Below are 17,691 nucleotides of genomic sequence, written 5' to 3'. Positions count from 1 at the left end.
CCTTGTACGTGCTTGGATGGATGTACGTGTTTGCGATGCTTTGCTCGTTGCGCAAATGAACAATATAGAAAATGTATTAGAAGATGAAGATCAAACCAAATAGAGGGCACCAGCCGAAACCGATGTGCCGCTGGTGGTAGAAGAAATAACCATCTGCATCATGGCTCGATAGACGCCATGCCCCACGGTGGGCGCCAACTGTCGTGGGAACGACTCCGACAGTAAGAGAGGGGTAGGATAATGGAGCATGATCTATCGAGATGCATATGGGTGACACGGTGGTTTTAGCGAGTTCGGGCCTCTCACAGTGGAGATAACAACCCTACGTCTCGTGCTCCGGAGAGGCTTTGTTTTATCTGAGTATATATCCGGAGATTACAATGTGTGTGTGAGAGAGAGGAACGGATTCCCATGCCTGAGCTAAGTCCTGAGACTAATGGTGAAAAGAGAGAGAGGTGGAAGAAAAGGCCCCTCTAGTCTAGTGGTGGTGGGGGGGGTGGCTTATATAGAATGCGCCACCCCCTCACCTCCTATGTTACAAAGTGGGGTATGAATGCCATAATGCCAGCCCACTATTAAGCCCTCACTATTAGAAAGATGCCGACTGCTTTGCTGCCTGCTGGTCTTCGTATATCCGAGTGAGTCGTACGGTCAAGTGGTGAACTGTCATCCGAGTGGATGGTATGTTGCTTGGTCGAGTGGATAGTATGCTGCTTGTCCGAGTGGATAGTGTGTATGTACGAAATTGACCTGGACCCACATGTTGTGTGGACCCCATGCTTCATGATATTTCGACCCTTCGTGGGCCTACCTGTTATGTATATCCCCAAGAGGCGTCATCGTCAGAGCCTTTGGCAACCGAAGACCAACTTTAGTCAGGATAAGTGTACCAGATGTTCCCCTTCAAATGGCCAATTGTTGGCACCCTTCCCGCTCATTATTTGGGAAGAGGCCCAGGGCCTCCCTCTATAAATAAAGCTAGCCACCACAGGGCAAGGGGAACGGATCGATTAGAGAGAAAGAGAGAGAGAAGCGACTGCACTCACCCAAGCAGTTCATCGCACCAGCTCAAGAACAGCCCCTCGCGAGGCTGTTCTCCCTTTATATTGTTCATCACCAGCCCCTGAGGCAATCCACCACACCACACACTGGAGTAGGGTATTACACCACAATGGTGGCCTGAACCAGTATAAACCTCGTGTCCCTTGTGTGTTCTTCTTTCTAGCCTAGATTCCTTGCGAGGCTTCGAGACGTGAGCTGGTAGGGGAAAGATCTTCGTGCGGACCCTAGAGTTCGAACCTCAAGGGTCTGCCGGAACCCGAAATCCGACAGGTTCACTTCTCAATAGTGTGGTGGTTCACTTGCGCCCGATGTGAAGTGCGGTCCACTTTCTCATCTCGAAAAATTTACACCTGACAAAATGAAATCTTGAAGTTCGTTTGCTCGTCTGATGCAGTGCGCCTTTTCATCCGATGTAGTGCGGTTTTCAGTCGGATGAAGTACCCACGTCGATTTGGGTGTCGCGAAAAACAGAGTGTCCACATTTCGGTAAATTTAAAATTGCTTTTAAACCGTAAGGAATTAGAGAGAGTATTCTACATGCAAAAATTGCGTATCGTCGATATCTTTCCAAGGGCGTATCACTTGATTCATTTGGACGGCCGGTTTGTAAACATTTTGCGAAAAACGGTCGCTGCCAATTGTCGTCCGCCGCACAATTTTCAGAATTAACTTAAAACTGTAAGGAATCTCAAAACAATTTCTACATATGAAAGTTGCGCCTTGTCCATAGCTTTCCAACGACATATTACACGTCTCGTTTCGACAAACGGTTAAAAAACTAGAGCGAAAACAGTACTGAAAATTGTAAAAATTTCAAAAAATGTACTTCCGCGATTTATGAAATTTAAAACTGCTCTTAAACTGTAAATAATTAGAGAAAATAATAGATATAAAATAGATGTGCATCGACGATATCTTTCCAATGGTATATCATTTAATTTATTTCGATGAGCAGTTTAGAAAAAATCACGAAAATACACTCGCTGCCACTCGTCATCCGCCGCACCATTTTTAGAACTGCTTTTAAACCGAGAGGAATCTCAAAAAGTGTTCAACACGGCGAAGTTGCTCCTAATCAATAGCTTTCCAACGGTATATTATATGTCTTGTTCCAATGAATGGTTAAAAAATTAGAGCGAAAACAGTATCAGAAAAACACTGCGTGCAGTTTTTTCCGACACAAAGTTCACTCGTGTGAGTACTGCAGCACACTTGGTTCAAAAAATGACGTGTGTGTGTGTGTGTGTGTATAGATCTTTCTCCAACACAAAGTGCTTGCCAAAAATAAAAAATGTAAAAAGGAAAGGTGAAGACCACCCTGACTTTTGTATAAGGGTAGAAGATAAAAGTAAAAGATAGGACCTTCGCAGAGGGAAGCAGAGGTTGTCATGCGCTTTTATAGTTGGACGCACAAAATCTTAATGCAAAAAAAGTCACTTTATATTGCTGCTTGTGATAAAGAACTTTATTATGCAGTCTGTCGCTTTTATTTCTTCCATGTCACAAGTTCGTATAAAGCTTATTTTCTCCACACTAAAAGATCATACATATTTAGAGCACAATTTTTATTGTTTGCACCGATGACAACTTACTTGAAGGTCCTTACTCATTTCATAGATAGGTATGGTGGACTCTCATGGCAAAACTGGTTTAAGGGATGTTTGGATGCACAAGTAGTATCACTACTTAGTGCAAAGGATTTGGCTAGCATAAGAGGGAAAAACAAGCTCAACATGTTGGAGGATCTATGACAATCTAACTTCTATTGGATATAAGAAAACATAACTCATTATGTTGTCTTCCTTGTCCAACATTAACTTTTTAGCATGCTATTTTAATGAGTGCTCACAATAATAAAAGATGTCCAAGATAGTATATTTATATGTGAAAACTCTCTTTCTTTATTACTTTCTATTAATTGCAACAATGACCAAAGCTATGTTTGTCAACTCTCACCAACTTTTGCTCATCACACTCTTTATATGTGAAGTCATCACTCTCCATAAGATCATTATACGATCTTTTTATTTCTTTATTTCTTTTGTTTTTCTCATGATCATAGCAAGAAAGCAAAGCCCTCAATTCAAAACTACTCTTTATTATATAACTCACAAACTCGATTACACAGATAGATCTCAAAGCAAAACTCAAAGCTAGATCACACTAAAGACTTTATTCTACTAGATCAAGATATAACCAAAAGGATCGAACTAAGAAAATGATAAAGGTAAAGGTGTGATGGTGATACGATACCAGGGCACCTCCCCCAAGCTCGACGGCAGCCAAGGGGAGTGCCCATACCCATGTATTTAGGTCTCTTTCCTCGGAGGTGATGATGATGAAGTTGTTGCAGTCTTCTTCTTGATACGTCTTCAACGTATCTATAATTTTTGATTGTTCCATGCTATTATATTACCCATTTTGGATGTTTATGAGCTTTACTCTACACTTTCATATCATTTTTGGGACTAACCTACTAACCGGAGGCCCAACCCGAATTGCTGTTTTTTTGCCTATTTCAGTGTTTCAAAGGAAAGGAATATCAAACGGAGTCCAAACAGAATGAAACCTTCGGGAGCGATCTTTCTGGAACAAACGCAATCCAGGGGACTTGGAGTGGATGTCAAGCAACAAACGAGGCAGCCACGAGGGTGCCCGGCGCCCCCCCACCCTCGTGGGCCCCTCGAGCGTCAACCGACCTACTTCTTCCTCCTATATATATATCCACTGTCGGGTGGTAGGTGCGACATATGCCAACGAGTGGCTAATCATTGTGGGAGCCAGTAAGACATGGCTAGTGCCTGGAAACGGGATAAGGCGAAGACATGCACGCCGGTGAATCTTACCTAGGTTCGGGGCTCTCCTAGGAGATCACACCCCTAATCCTGCTCTGCGGGGTCTCCGCATGATCACTAGATCAACAAGTAGCTATAAGATGCTCCTTGAGCTGTTTTGCTAGACAAAGAAGAAGGGCAAGGCTAGCTCTCCTCTTTTCTCTATATGGTGTCTAAAACTCTAAGAGGTCAACCCTTTGCATGGGTGCCTTGGGGGGTTTATATAGGCCTACCCCCCAGGGGTACAATGGTAATCCGGCTGGACGTGGGTCCAGACCGTTAGTGTCTGCAATCGCCGGCTTCTCCGCCGACTACTGGGGCCCGTCGAATGGTGGGTCCCACCGGCTGCCGGCCCCTTTGCCGACAGGCCTGGCCCACCGCCCGGGGGTCTTGTCGGCTGCTGGTTACTGTAGCCTTCATCCTAGTGACGATGGCTTTGTCGGGATAAGCATGGCTACAGTGCCGCCGCCTGGCGGGCATTCACTGTAGCCTTACCCCATCTTATCTGCTTAATGGTGCACAAACTTCCAGAGTGGGGGCAAGCCGACTGCTGGGTCCAGCCGCCTTTTGGTATCTCTCTGGCAGGAGGGGGCCGCCGCCTGCGGGCCGTACAGTGCCACACCGGACAGGGAGTGGCCGCCCCGTACGGCGCACTGTGGCCACGCTCCTCCGGGATTTGGGGGTGGCAGGCTTCACTGTAGCCACGCCCCGTCTCATCGCTATTATGTGGGTGCAAACTTTGAGGGTATGGGTCAGGCCGCCTGTTAGGAGTCGGCTACTCTGGTGGCCGACTGCTAGGAGTCGGCCCTCTTCGAGAGAGCTCTTAGAGCCTCGCCGCCTTCCAGCAGCCGGCCAGTGGGACAGCCGGCCAAGAGAAGGCGGCCCTGTGTCTTGGATGTTCGAGGGCTCAGTCGGCCCGACATTTTTTGAAGTGCCAGGGGGAGCCGGTTAGGGTACCCATGGTCATTTACTCCGACATCCCGTACCCGAAAATATCCAGGAGCACCATGAAAAAGTATTTCCACTACCGCAACCTTCTGTATTCGTGAGATCCCATCTTGGAGCCTTCGCCGACGCTCCGCCGGAGGTGGAATCGACCACAGAGGGCCTCTACATCATCTGCAAGGCCTCTCCTATGAGTTGTGAGTAGTTTACCACAGACCTTCGGGTCCATAGTTATTAGCTAGATGGCTTATTCTCTCTCTTTGAATCTCAATACCATGTTCTCCTCGATCCTCTTGGAGATCTATTTGATGTAACTCTTTTTGCGGTGTGTTTGTCGAGATCCGTTGAATTGTGGGTTTATGATCAAGTATATATATGAGAAATATTTGAATCTCCTCTGAATTCTTTTATGTGTGATTAAGTTATCTTTGCAAGTCTCTTCGAATTATCAGTTTGGTTTGGCCTACTAGATTGATCTTTCTTGCAATGGGAGAAGTGCTTAGCTTTGGGTTCAATCTTGCGGTGTCCTTTCCTAGTGACAGCAGGGGCAGCAAGGCACGTATTGTATAGTTGCCATCGAGGATAAAAAGATGGGTTTTATATCATATTGCATGAGTTTATCCCTCTACATCATGTCATCTTTCTTAATGCGTTACTCTGTTCTTCATGAACTTAATACTCTAGATGCAAGCAGGAGTCGGTCGATGTGTGGAGTAATAGTAGTAGATGCAGAATCGTTTCGATCTACTTATCACGGACGTGATGCCTATATACATGATCATGCCTAGATAATCTCATAACTATGCAATTTTCTATCAATTGCTCAACAGTAATTTGTTCACCCACCGTAATACTTATGCTATCTTGAGAGAAGCCACTAGTGAAACCTATGGCCCCCGGGTCTATCTTTTATCATATAAGTTTTCCATCTACTTTTATTTGCATCTTTTACTTTCTAATCTATATCATAAAAATACCAAAAATATTTATCTTATCATATTATCTCTATCAGATCTCACTTTTCGCAAGTTACCGTGAAGGGATTGACAACCCCTTTATTGTGTTGGTTGCGAGGTTCTTGTTTGTTTGTGTAGGTGCGTGAGACTTTTGAGGAGCCTCCTACTGGATTGATACCTTGGTTCTCAAAAACTGAGGGAAATACTTACGCTACTTTGCTGCATCACCCTTTCCTCTTCAAGGAAAACCAACGCAGTGCTCAAGAGGTAGCAAGAAGGATTTCTGGCACCGTTGCCAGGGAGGTCTTCGCTCAAGTCAAGACATACCAAGTACCCATCACAAACTCATCTCCCTTGCATTACATTATTTGCCATTTGCCTCTCGTTTTCCTCTCCCCCACTTCACCTTTGCCTTCTCTTCTCCCTTATTTCGTTCGATCTTATGTTTGCTTGTGTCTCCATGTGCCTTCTATGTGCTTGCATCTTTGCTTGCTAAAATTCTATTGATATGGATCCACTTAAAGTGTTCTACTTGGATCATCTTTGATCCTTATGCGCTCGTGCTGAAACCCCAACTAGCCTAGTTGATGGGAAATCTTTAGATGAGCATGCTCACTTTGTGCGTCACTGTTTGTCTGAAAAAGAGGGACTCTTATGGGATCAAATAAACAAATTGCTGTGTTATGCTTGGAATCTTTGTGAAATTTATGATTTTACTTGTTGCTCTAAGAACCCTAAAAAACACCTTCCCTACCTATGTGAGTTTAATGAAAATGAAATCTTATATTCTTATGCAAAGGGTGTTTATAGTTACTATGATATCAAACAAATTGAAGAATTTGTTGCTTTTAAGGGTGCTTGTGAAGTTTCTCCTTTGATTGAAAAGTATGATATTACTCTCTACGAATCTGAAATTTTTGACATACTTAAATATTGCTATGAAAACTATGCTCATAATGTCTATGTCAAAGAATTTATTGAGAGAATGACTGTTGCTTTGGAAGAAAATAATGATATGCATGAATCTATAGATAATGACTCCGATGATTTGATTGAAATATCCCTTGATGAACATGATGCTTGCTATTCTTGTGGCCATGATGCCAATATTTATGAAGATGAATTTGCTATAGTTCCTTATGTTAAACATGAGATCATTGCTATTGCACCCATACTTGGTAGTTTCTTCAATGAAAAGCATGATCACAATGATGTTACTATAAATTCTCTTGATGTCAATTGTGCTAATAATATGAAAAACCCTAAGCTTGGGGATGCTAATTTTGCTATGTGTCGTGGAATTAACACGTCAGATGTCCTAGTGTGAGGACTTAATCACGAGGCCAATGCATCTATATGGTAGCTTGAGAGGGGTTGAGTGGAATCGAGAGACGCAACACAAGACAAAGATTTAGACAGCTTCGGGCCCCGGAAAACATCATCCGGTAATAGCCCTACATGCTGTTTGAGGCTAGGTCTCATTATCATCACGTGGGAGTCGCCGTAAACCGGCTCTCCTAGTTGTGTCTAGCCCTAAGATTGTTTCTTGTTCCTTGTCCCTCTTTGGGGAGCCCTGCCCCTCCTTATATAAGTTGAAGGGGAGGGTTACATGACTAGTCCTAGTAGGATTAGGATTACTCTATTACAAGCGGAGTCCTAGTCTTGCTTCCTTTGTAGGAGAATATTCCTTATGTCTTCCTCTTAAACCGGCCCACCATAACATGAGCCGACCTTTCATGAACCGCCCGTCGGGCCACCGGGTCTTGTCGCTCCTCTGACCCGCCTGCCGGATTACCAATGAATCGTAAACCACCAGGTCCAAGTGGGTCGCCAGTGAATCGCCAAACTCTAGCCGGGTCATACATCTGGCGGTCTATACCGCGGGGTATATCCCCGACATTAGCCCCCAGTTTAATTTGGATTCATCCATGTTAAACTGATCTGCAACATAAACACAAGAACAAATTTGTCGGGTTGTGCTCCGGTTTAAATATTCTTGTAAACTGGCTCTTGATCATCCTTAAATCCTTGTCATTTCTTCCTTCTACAAAAATCCGAGTCAAAAGATCAGTTTCATAATCGATTTGCTTGCAGAAGATATTTTGTAAATAAAGAATCCATTTGAATTGGCCTTCAATGCTCTGACTTAACAAAAATATTAGTCTCTGAAATATTCAACTGATATCTAGCCGGCTTGAAGATGTAAAACTTGCCGGTTTATGATTACCACCATTGTTGGGTTATAAAAACTGATAATTCCGGGCCATGATTGTTGCCAACGCCGGTTCATGATTGTTGCTAACGCCGATTCATGATTATTGATGAGGCCGGGTTGCAGACACAGGGTCGTAATGATTGGTGACGCCGGGTCAATCCGGTTTGCTCAAAACAGAGAATTTTAAAATAGTTCTTCGATAATAATATAATACTTGTAGCCCCCAAGTCTTGAGCAGAACAAAGTGATGGCTTAAGACTTGCCTCAATATAAATACTGCCACTTAAGAAGAAATCCATGTTGTTCATCCCAGTCACTTAGTAAAAACTGAATACTCCATATTATGTAGCCCCCAAGTGCTGGGTTGTCATGGTTGCAGCAACCTGGGACTTGTAATTGTCTTATACTCATAAAAACTTCAACCATTGTAGCCCCCAAGGGCCGGGTCATTATGCAATAATGAGTAGGGACTTTGTAGGTATAATCATGTAGATTTGAGCAATGATGTGTAGCCCCCAAGGGCCGGCTCAGTAAGATAATATTGAGCTGGGACTTGATATATACTTCAATGAAAATAACATCATATGATGTAACCCCGATCATGGGACTGGAATCCACGTCCGCAAGGTTAAGAGCCTTGTGCTTTACCAACTGAGCAATGGACCCTTCAATATAATGGATAAAAACCTTTGTACATTGAATTGTTGACAGGAGCAATTGGTAGCCCCCAAGGGACGGCTCATTATAATGTGATGAGTCGGGTCTTCAATAAGATGAGCAAAAAATGACTTTGCATTAGCCCCCATGTGTCATGGTGCATGCTTGCAGCGGCATGAGACTTGCATATTTGTTTGAATCTCAACTTAAATAATGTAGCCCCCAAGTGTCATGGTGCATGCTTGCAGCGACATGGGACTTGCATATTTGTTTGAATCTCAACTTAAATAATGTAGCCCCAGTGTCATGGTGCATGCTTGCAGCGACATGAGACTTGCATACTTGTTTGAATCTCAAATTAAATAATGTAGCCCCCAAGTGTCGGGTTGTAAGCCTGCAACAACTCGGGACTATTCCTTCAATTGTAGAATAAATCATATCCATTGATAATATGATAGCCATTGCGCTAAAGCGACTTTGAAAACCTTAATCATAATACTGGTTATTGATAATCATAATAAAATCCAGCCATGTTGGTTATTTGGAGATTTGAATAATATAATCCAATAATTTATGAGCGCATGATTCCAATGGCGCAATCCAAATATATACTAGCGACTTATAGTCCAAAGTCAGGCCGGGTTAACAAACACCGGATAATTTCTCATCATACACTGGCGACTTATCGTCTTAAAGCCAGGCCGGGTTAATAAACGCCGGTGATTTATAATTATGCTTTATTCAACCTGTTTCTGCATACAACAAGTTTAAAGTGTCCCGTGACATTGAATCACATCGTTGGTTTACCAACTTTTTGTAGTAAGGGCAATAACCCAAATCTTGAGTACTGATAACTCCCACCCATGCTGTGCTGGTTTATAAAATGCCATGCCGGGTTACGATAAACATCGAATGATCATCCTGGCGACTTATAGTCAATGCCAGACCGGATTAAGAGATGCCGGTTCATAATTGATTATGTGCTTAACAGCTGATAACTGTAAGCCACGCCAGGTTAAGAAACACCGGGCTGATGTAAAGATATGTAGTCTGGCCAGGTCAAGAGACACCGATTTAACTTAAAACTTTATTAATAGAGATAAAATTTGCAAAAAAACAAAATCAAATAAAACTTGTAGTCAAGGCTTTTCGAGGGCTGCCAGGCCCAAATTTGAGGCTTTTCATGGGCTGCCAGGCCGCTGAGTTAAACCATTTGACAAAGCCTTTTAAGATGGGCCTCCAACTAACCAATCGTCGTTTTAACTTTGACAAGTTCAGGGTCTCAATGAGAGTAACTTGTCAAATGTTTGGCGGGTCGTGCCAGGATTACCTGGATAGGAGTGGCTTACTTGATGAAGGCAGGTTAACCCGGGGTTTTAGGTGAATACACCAGGCTTCCAAGCCGTGGGTTGATACCCAATTACAAGGGTCCTTTCAAGCTCTTTGTTACTTTACACAAAGAGCCCCCAAGTAACTTTGTGAGTTGTGCTCAATGGGTGCCTATGTTTGAGCTATGCATAGCAACAAGACTAGCTTTGGCCCCTTGGGTGTGAAGCTCCCAAGCTTTGTTGTGGCGTGATAGCCGGATTAATGTACAGGACTCCGTTTTGCAAGAAGAAGCCCCCATGTGATATATTTCTGAGCTGTGCTCGCCGGGCGCCTATGTTTGAGTTGTGCTGTGCAACAAACTCTCTTTGGCCCTTGATGATAATATTGTCTTGATAGCCACATCAAGAGGGTAGTAACGCCATGTTCTTTTTGGTGAATACACCTATGTTTGAACAGGAAGCCCCCAAGTGATCATATGAAGATGAGCCCATAAGGCAGGATACCCATGTTTGAACCGCGCATCAGGGCGGCAGGTCCTCTTCGGCAACCTTTAACTTTTTGCAAGAGATAAATTCTTCTTAAACCAGGATTTTGAACCGGAAATTGAGCGCTTCAAAGCTTTGTGGGAGACATCTTTCCCTTGAACCGGATTGTAAACTGAAATCTTCATTTTTAGCCGGAAATTTTCTGACAACCTTTAAACTCGAACTTGCGAGAAGTTAATTCTTTTTTGAACCGGAAATTCTTAAACCGGATTTGAGAGCTTCAGAGTTGTGTGGGAGATAGATTTCCCTTGAACTGGATTTTGAACCGGATATTTGAGAGCTTCAGTGAGACCGACTTCCCTTGAGCCCGATTGTAAACCGGAATCCTTTCTAATGACCCGAAACTTCTTCATTGAGCCGGGATTTTGTAACCGTCATATACTTTCTAAGCCGGAAATTTTTTGACGGCCTTTAAATTTTCATGAATATAACAGTAGCCTCCGGGACCGGGTTATCCTTCCCTCCATCGTCCTAGGGTTCTTAAATTTGCTAAAACTGGCAAGATTTACTGAGTCATGTCATCGTAGCCCCCGAGTCTCAAAGGTGACTCGAGGAGTTGGCTTGAGACTCTCCGTATTTACCGTGATATAAACCGGCATAACTTGTATATTATTGGTGTTAATAGCACGTTGTGAATCCACAGAAGGTTGAGGTGACTGCGGCGGGTTATAAATGGTCCCGTATGAGCCGTGTCAGCAACTCGGCCAATGGTTCCTTCCAACTGGCTATTTGAAGTTAACCAAACTGTAGTGGCGGCGACTTGCGTGCCTGCCCATTGATCCATCCAGTGCAGACGGCGGTTGATGATAATTTGCCTCCAATTTGAAAGAAAACTGGGCTACCCAAGCTGTGACTTGCTTTATACTCAATAAACACCTCATGCATACAGGTGCGGCCCGGTGTGTTGATGTAGTCCAGGCTGCGAGAGGCGGACGGAAAAGATGACCTCAGCATCAGAGGTGGCTCAAACAGATGAACCGGCCGCGGTGTTGTAAACCGGCGCGGACGGGCAAGTTAACCACGTCGTTTTGATGTAGTGAACAATTGTCCTGCATCAACAATATTGCAGACCAAGACAAAGATAAACTGCTCTTTGACAAAAAATAATATGTACCAATAAAATATATTTTAGATATCACCTGATGTGTCAGGCCGGAAATAATCCGCCATGAAATCGATGATCGCTACGTGAAGTTGAAGTTGCTCACGGGTGAACCGGCCGCGGCGTGGTAAACCGGTGCGGACGGGTGAGTCAGCCGCGACGTTTGTAAGCCGGCGTGGACAGCGAGTCGGCCACGGTGTTGTAAGCTGGTGCGGACACGTGAACCGGCCGCGAGGGCGGACGGGCGAGTCGTCCGTGGCGTTATAAGACGGCGCGGACGGGCGTTTCGGCCAAGGCATTGCAAGCTGACGCGGGAGTCCGTTGAGCAAGGATGACCACTTGTGCCGAATGATGTTGGCACGCCTCCATCTCCGTGGTATAATGGCATAAAAACCTTATCCTGTGTAAAATACTACAGGGCAAAGTAATTGTTGTTTTGACAAAAAACAATAAGTGCTAATAAAATAAATTTTAGACGGATATCACCTGATAATTTTTTCTGGATGAACATGATACTGGTGTTGGATGATGCTAGACGTAGTCATCGGATGAAAAAGACAACTCATACATATATTCGTATGATTTGATGCTCCCCTAGCACTCAGTAGTCTTGATCCATACGTGGATTAATAGTGCCAGCACTGTTTTGGGAACGAGCTAGCGCATCTTCACGTGGAATTTCCCCTTATGTTTTCAAAACTCCATATAACTTTTGCTGATGGATCTTCAGGGTGGATGTAGTAATTGAACAGAAAATAAATCTTTGATTTATTCCTCCCAGCACGTTGAAATTGACAGGGACAACCAGGGCGGCGACCGGCGAGCGATGCACGCATCCATGTGGCAGCGACTTGTAGCCAAACACTTAGGTTGCACGTTCGTCCCCCGGGTCTCCTATTGCAGACAGATGTTTGTGCAAGCTTTGGCGGGCCAAACAGGCGCGGTCGATGCACAGTAACTGGTCCGGCGACTCGGCGGAGCAGCTCACAGTAGCAGCGATCAGCCCGGATCAGAGAACGAGCGAGGGCGACCCGCCAGCAAAGGTGGTGTGCTGGCGGCTGCCACGGCGGCTCGGAGGGCAGCAGAGGCCGAATCGGCGGGTTGGCATGGCGTAGTAAGGCGCGGTGAAGCAGTGTTTGTAGCACGGCCGTGAAAACTTCCAGTGAAGCGTAGGCGTTGGCTGGGCAGCTTGTGGCGATTCACGGGGTCAGTGGAGGCTCAATGAGTCAAAGCAGTGATAGCGGCTCGGCGGCATCCAGCTCGCACCTGTGGACCCTTGACTCGCAGCAACTAGTAGAAGCTCAACAGCGCGGCGGCTCAACAACTCCTCCATCTTTTTTCCTCAAACTTTGGTTGATGGCAAAAAAACAATCTTGTGCTTATTGTGGAGATGCAACGGACTGCCGACCAAACACGATATATTTTAAACAGCCGCTGATTGGGACTTGAAACGCCAGGTAGTCTTCTGAACTGTATCTGACAGCCTTGGCTAATAAATATCTTAGTTCCGAACCTCATACGAACACGGTCAGACGATCGGACATGGAGAGCGCTCGCACCTTTGATTTGACGGCCTTAGTACCAGCATCTAGTACCACGTTGATTTGATGTGATGGCTTGATGGATCAGTAGATGCAATGCTCAACAGCCATTGAAAATATGAACTATAATACTCTAGCCGTGTTTCCTCCACGTGAGTAGTAGTACTTTAGTATAGGAACATGTTTTTGGCCTTCACCCGAAGGGAATATCACAAACAGATGCGAGTTAATGCCTCGGAACTTGTAGTATGCCCAATCAGCAAAATAGACGTATAGTAGAAACCGTTTCGGCGACTTGATGATCTAACAGTGTTGCAGCGGAAATTAACTTGTTTAGATGGATCACCTTGTTGCGCGTGGCAGTGCACACATATGAAACCCTAACTCTCATCTTGACCCAATCTCGTATACGCCGTTCCGATTATCCGTCAACAACGTAAATCCTTCGATGCCAGCGGTAGGAAACTTCGCAGCGACCACATGGAATCTGTTTGTTTGATGTGGCACTTTCAGCTCCGGCTCTTCATCATCCGGATGATCGCGAGCTTCTCGATCCTTGAGAAACATCCCTCCAAGAACTCAACACCACTGTGCGCAGGCCCCACGGTGGGCGCCAACTGTCGTGGAATTAACACGTCAGATGTCCTAGTGTGAGGACTTAATCGTGAGGCCAACGCATCGATGTGGTAGCTTGAGAGGGGTTGAGTGGAATCGAGAGACGCAACACAAGACAAAGATTTAGACAGCTTCGGGCCCCGGGAAACATCATCCGGTAATAGCCCTACATGCTGTTTGAGGCTAGGTCTCATTATCATCACGTGGGAGTCACCGTAAACCGGCTCTCCTAGTTGTGTCTAGCCCTAAGATTGTTTCTTGTTCCTTGTCCCTCTTTGGGGAGCCCTGCCCCTCCTTATATAAGTTGAAGGGGCGGGTTACATGACTAGTCCTAGTAGGATTAGGATTACTCTATTACAAGCGGAGTCCTAGTCTTGCTTCCTTTGTAGGAGAATATTCCTTATGTCTTCCTCTTAAACCGGCCCACCATAACATGAGCCGACCTTTCATGAACCGCCCGTCGGGCCACCGGGTCTTGTCGCTCCTCTGACCCGCCTGCCGGATTACCAATGAATCGTAAACCTCCAAGTGCAAGTGGGTCGCCAGTGAATCGCCAAACTCTAGCCGGGTCATACATCCGGCGGTTTATACCGCGGGGTATATCCCCTACACTATGTCTACTACTTGTTGCAATGATCATGATTGGGGTGATTCTTGTAATGATCTTGAAAATTTATTTAAGCCTCATGATGAATATGAGGTTGATAATAGTGTTTGCAATATTATTGGAAGTGGGTTTGGAAGAGTGTCAACTTTAGATCCCACATATTTGGAGAATGTTCAATCTTATGATTTTTTTGATAAAAGTGGGTTTGGAGAGGTCATTACTTTAGTTAATGTTAATCACACTATTTTGGAAGAGTGTCAACTTTGCATGCATGTGGATCATGTTGAAAATATTTTATGTGATAGCTATTTTGTTGAATTTGCTTATGATCCCACATGTAATTATTATGAGAGAGGAAAATATGATTGTAGAAAATTTCATGTTACTAAATTACCTCTCGTTATGTTGAGATTGCTATTGTTTCTTTCTGCTTCCTTGCATATGCTAGTTTTTGCTTGCTATGATAATTTGTTTTCCTATAAGATGCCTATGCATAGGAAGTATGTTAGACTTAGATGTGTTTGTCACGTGTTTCATGATGCTCTCTTTGCGCTTCAATTCTTGTCTTTCATGTGAGCATCATTAAAATTATCAATGTCTAGCTAGGGGCGTTAAACGATAACGCTTGTTGGGAGGCAACCCAATTTTATTTGTGTTCCTTGCTTTTTGCTTCTGTTTAGTAATAAGTGATTCATCTAGCATCTGTTTAGATGTGGTTTTATGTTTTAGTTAGTGTTTGTGCCAATTAGAACCTATAGGATAACCTACGGTGATAGTTAATTTGATTCTGCTGAAAAATAGAAACTTTTGCGCGCACAAAAATAAGCTTAGTAATTCATAGAAACGTGATTTTGCGTTGATTCTTTTTGCTGTAGATCAATAGAAAAATTGACCAGGACTTCCTATTTTGGTAGGATTTTTAGAGTTCCATAGGTATTCAAAAGTTACATATTACTACAAACTGTTCTGTTATTGACAGATTTTGTTTTTTGTGTGTTGTTTGCTTATTTTAATGCATCTATGGCTAGTATCGGGGGGTATGAACCATAGAGAAGTTGGAATACAGTAGGTTTAACACCAATATAAATAAAGAATGTGTTCATTACAGTATCTTATGTGGTGGTTTTTCTTTCTTGCACTAATGGAGCTTATGAGATTTCCTGTTGAGTTTTGTGTTGTGAAGTTTTCAAGTTTTGGGTAAAGATTTGATGGACTAGGAAATAAGGAGTGGCAAGAGCCTAAGCTTGGGGATGCCCATGGCACCCCAAGATATTCAAGGACAACCAAAAGCCTAAGCTTGGGGATGCCCCGGAAGGCATCCCCTCTTTCGTCTTCGTTTATCGATAACTTTACTTGAAGCTATATTTTTATTCGCCAGATGATATGTGTTTTGCTTGGAGCGTCATGTATAATATGAGTCTTTGCTTTTTAGATTTTCACAATCATCCTTGCTGTACACACCTTTTGGTAGAAACCCACATGATTTAGAATTTATTAGAATACTCTATGTGCTTCACTTATATCTTTTGAGCTAGATAGTTTTGCTCTGTGTGCTTCACTTATATTTTCTAGAGCACGGCGGTGGCTTTATTTTGAAGAAATTTTTGATCTCTCATGCTTCACTTATATCAATTTGAGAGTCTTTTAGAACAGCATGTTATTTGCTATGGTTATAAATTTTGTCCTAGAATGATGAGCATCCAAGTTGGGTATAATAAAAACTATCATAGAAAGTGCATTAAACACTATGATCAATTTGATGCTTGATAATTGTTTTGAGATATAAAGGTGGTAATGTTAGAGTCATGCTAGTTGGGTGATTATGAAATTGAGAAATACTTGTGTTGAAGTTGGCAAGTCCCGTAGCATGCACGTACGGTAAAAGTTGTGTGACAAATTTGTTGCATGGGGTGCTCTTTTAATTGTCTTCCTTATGAGTGGAGGTCGGGATCGCGCGATGGTTAACTCCTACCAAACCTTCCCCTAGGAGCATACGTAGTAGTACTTTGCTTTGAGGGCAAGTAGACTTTTGCAATAAGTATATGAGTTCTTTATGACTAATGTGAGTCCATGGACATACGCACACTCACCCTTCCACTTTGCTAGGCTCTATTGTGCCGCGCAACCTTCATCGGTATCATGCACCCATTATTTACCTTCCTCAAAATAGCCACCATACCTACCTATTATGTCATTTCCATAGCCATTCCGAGATATATTGCCATGCAACTTTCCACCGTTCTATTTATTATGACACATTTCATCATTGTCGTATTGCTCTTTGCATGATCATGTAGTTGACATCGTATTTGTGGCAAGACCACCTTCATAATTTTTCATACATGTCACTCTTGATTCATTGCATATCCCGGTACACCGTCGAAGGCATTCACATACAATCATACTTTGTTCTAAGTATTGAGTTGTAATTTTTGAGTTGTAAATCAATAAAGGTGTGATGATCTTCATTATTAGAGCATTGTCCCAAGTGTGGAAAGGATGATGAAGACTATGATTCCCCCACAAGTCGGGATGAGACTACGGATTTTATATAAAAAAATGCCAAAGAAGCCCATACACACACACACAGACACACACACAGACACACACACATCTCGGCTATTCTGTTACCCTACTTGAACTGATGGTTTCAGGTGGTTGTACTGATGATCTTCATCTCGTTGAACTGATCATCTTTTCGTCGGAATGGCGCGTGTAATGTATCGTTGGAAAGCTCTTGACATCTACATTACAAATAGAGAATTTTTTTGCAAAATCATCAAGGTTTAAGAGCAGTTTTGAAAAAACCCGTTTTTTTTAAAACCGAAAATGTGAATCGTATTTTGGACTCAATTTTCAAATGGTTTGTCGGAATTGAGCAAATAAGATGGCGTTGGAAAGCTGGTCAAAATCCGCATCTTCCATGTATCTACTATTTTTCAAATTATATACAATTTTAAAGTAATTTGAAAAACGGTGAAATTCTGGGCGAAAAGTATTTTCGCATTTTTTCAAACGGTTTGTCGGATTGACACAAATGATACGGCGTTGGAAAGCTATGGAAAATGCGCAACTTTTTTGTATAGAAATATTTTCTGATTCCTTACGATTTATAAACGAATTTGAATACGGTCAAATTTGATATTGAACATGATTTTTTTTAAGTTTGTCGGAATGGGGCAAATAATATACTGTTGGATAGCTATCGAAAATGCGAAACTTAGTCATGTTGAACGTTTTTCTACTTCGCAACCATTTAAGAGTAATTTTGAATACGGCATGA

The sequence above is a fragment of the Triticum aestivum genome, chromosome 6B (assembly GCF_018294505.1).
Source record: "Triticum aestivum cultivar Chinese Spring chromosome 6B, IWGSC CS RefSeq v2.1, whole genome shotgun sequence".
Lineage (NCBI taxonomy): Eukaryota > Viridiplantae > Streptophyta > Magnoliopsida > Poales > Poaceae > Triticum > Triticum aestivum.
The sequence above is the reverse complement of the archived record's forward strand: the minus strand, read 5'-3'. Positions refer to the sequence as shown.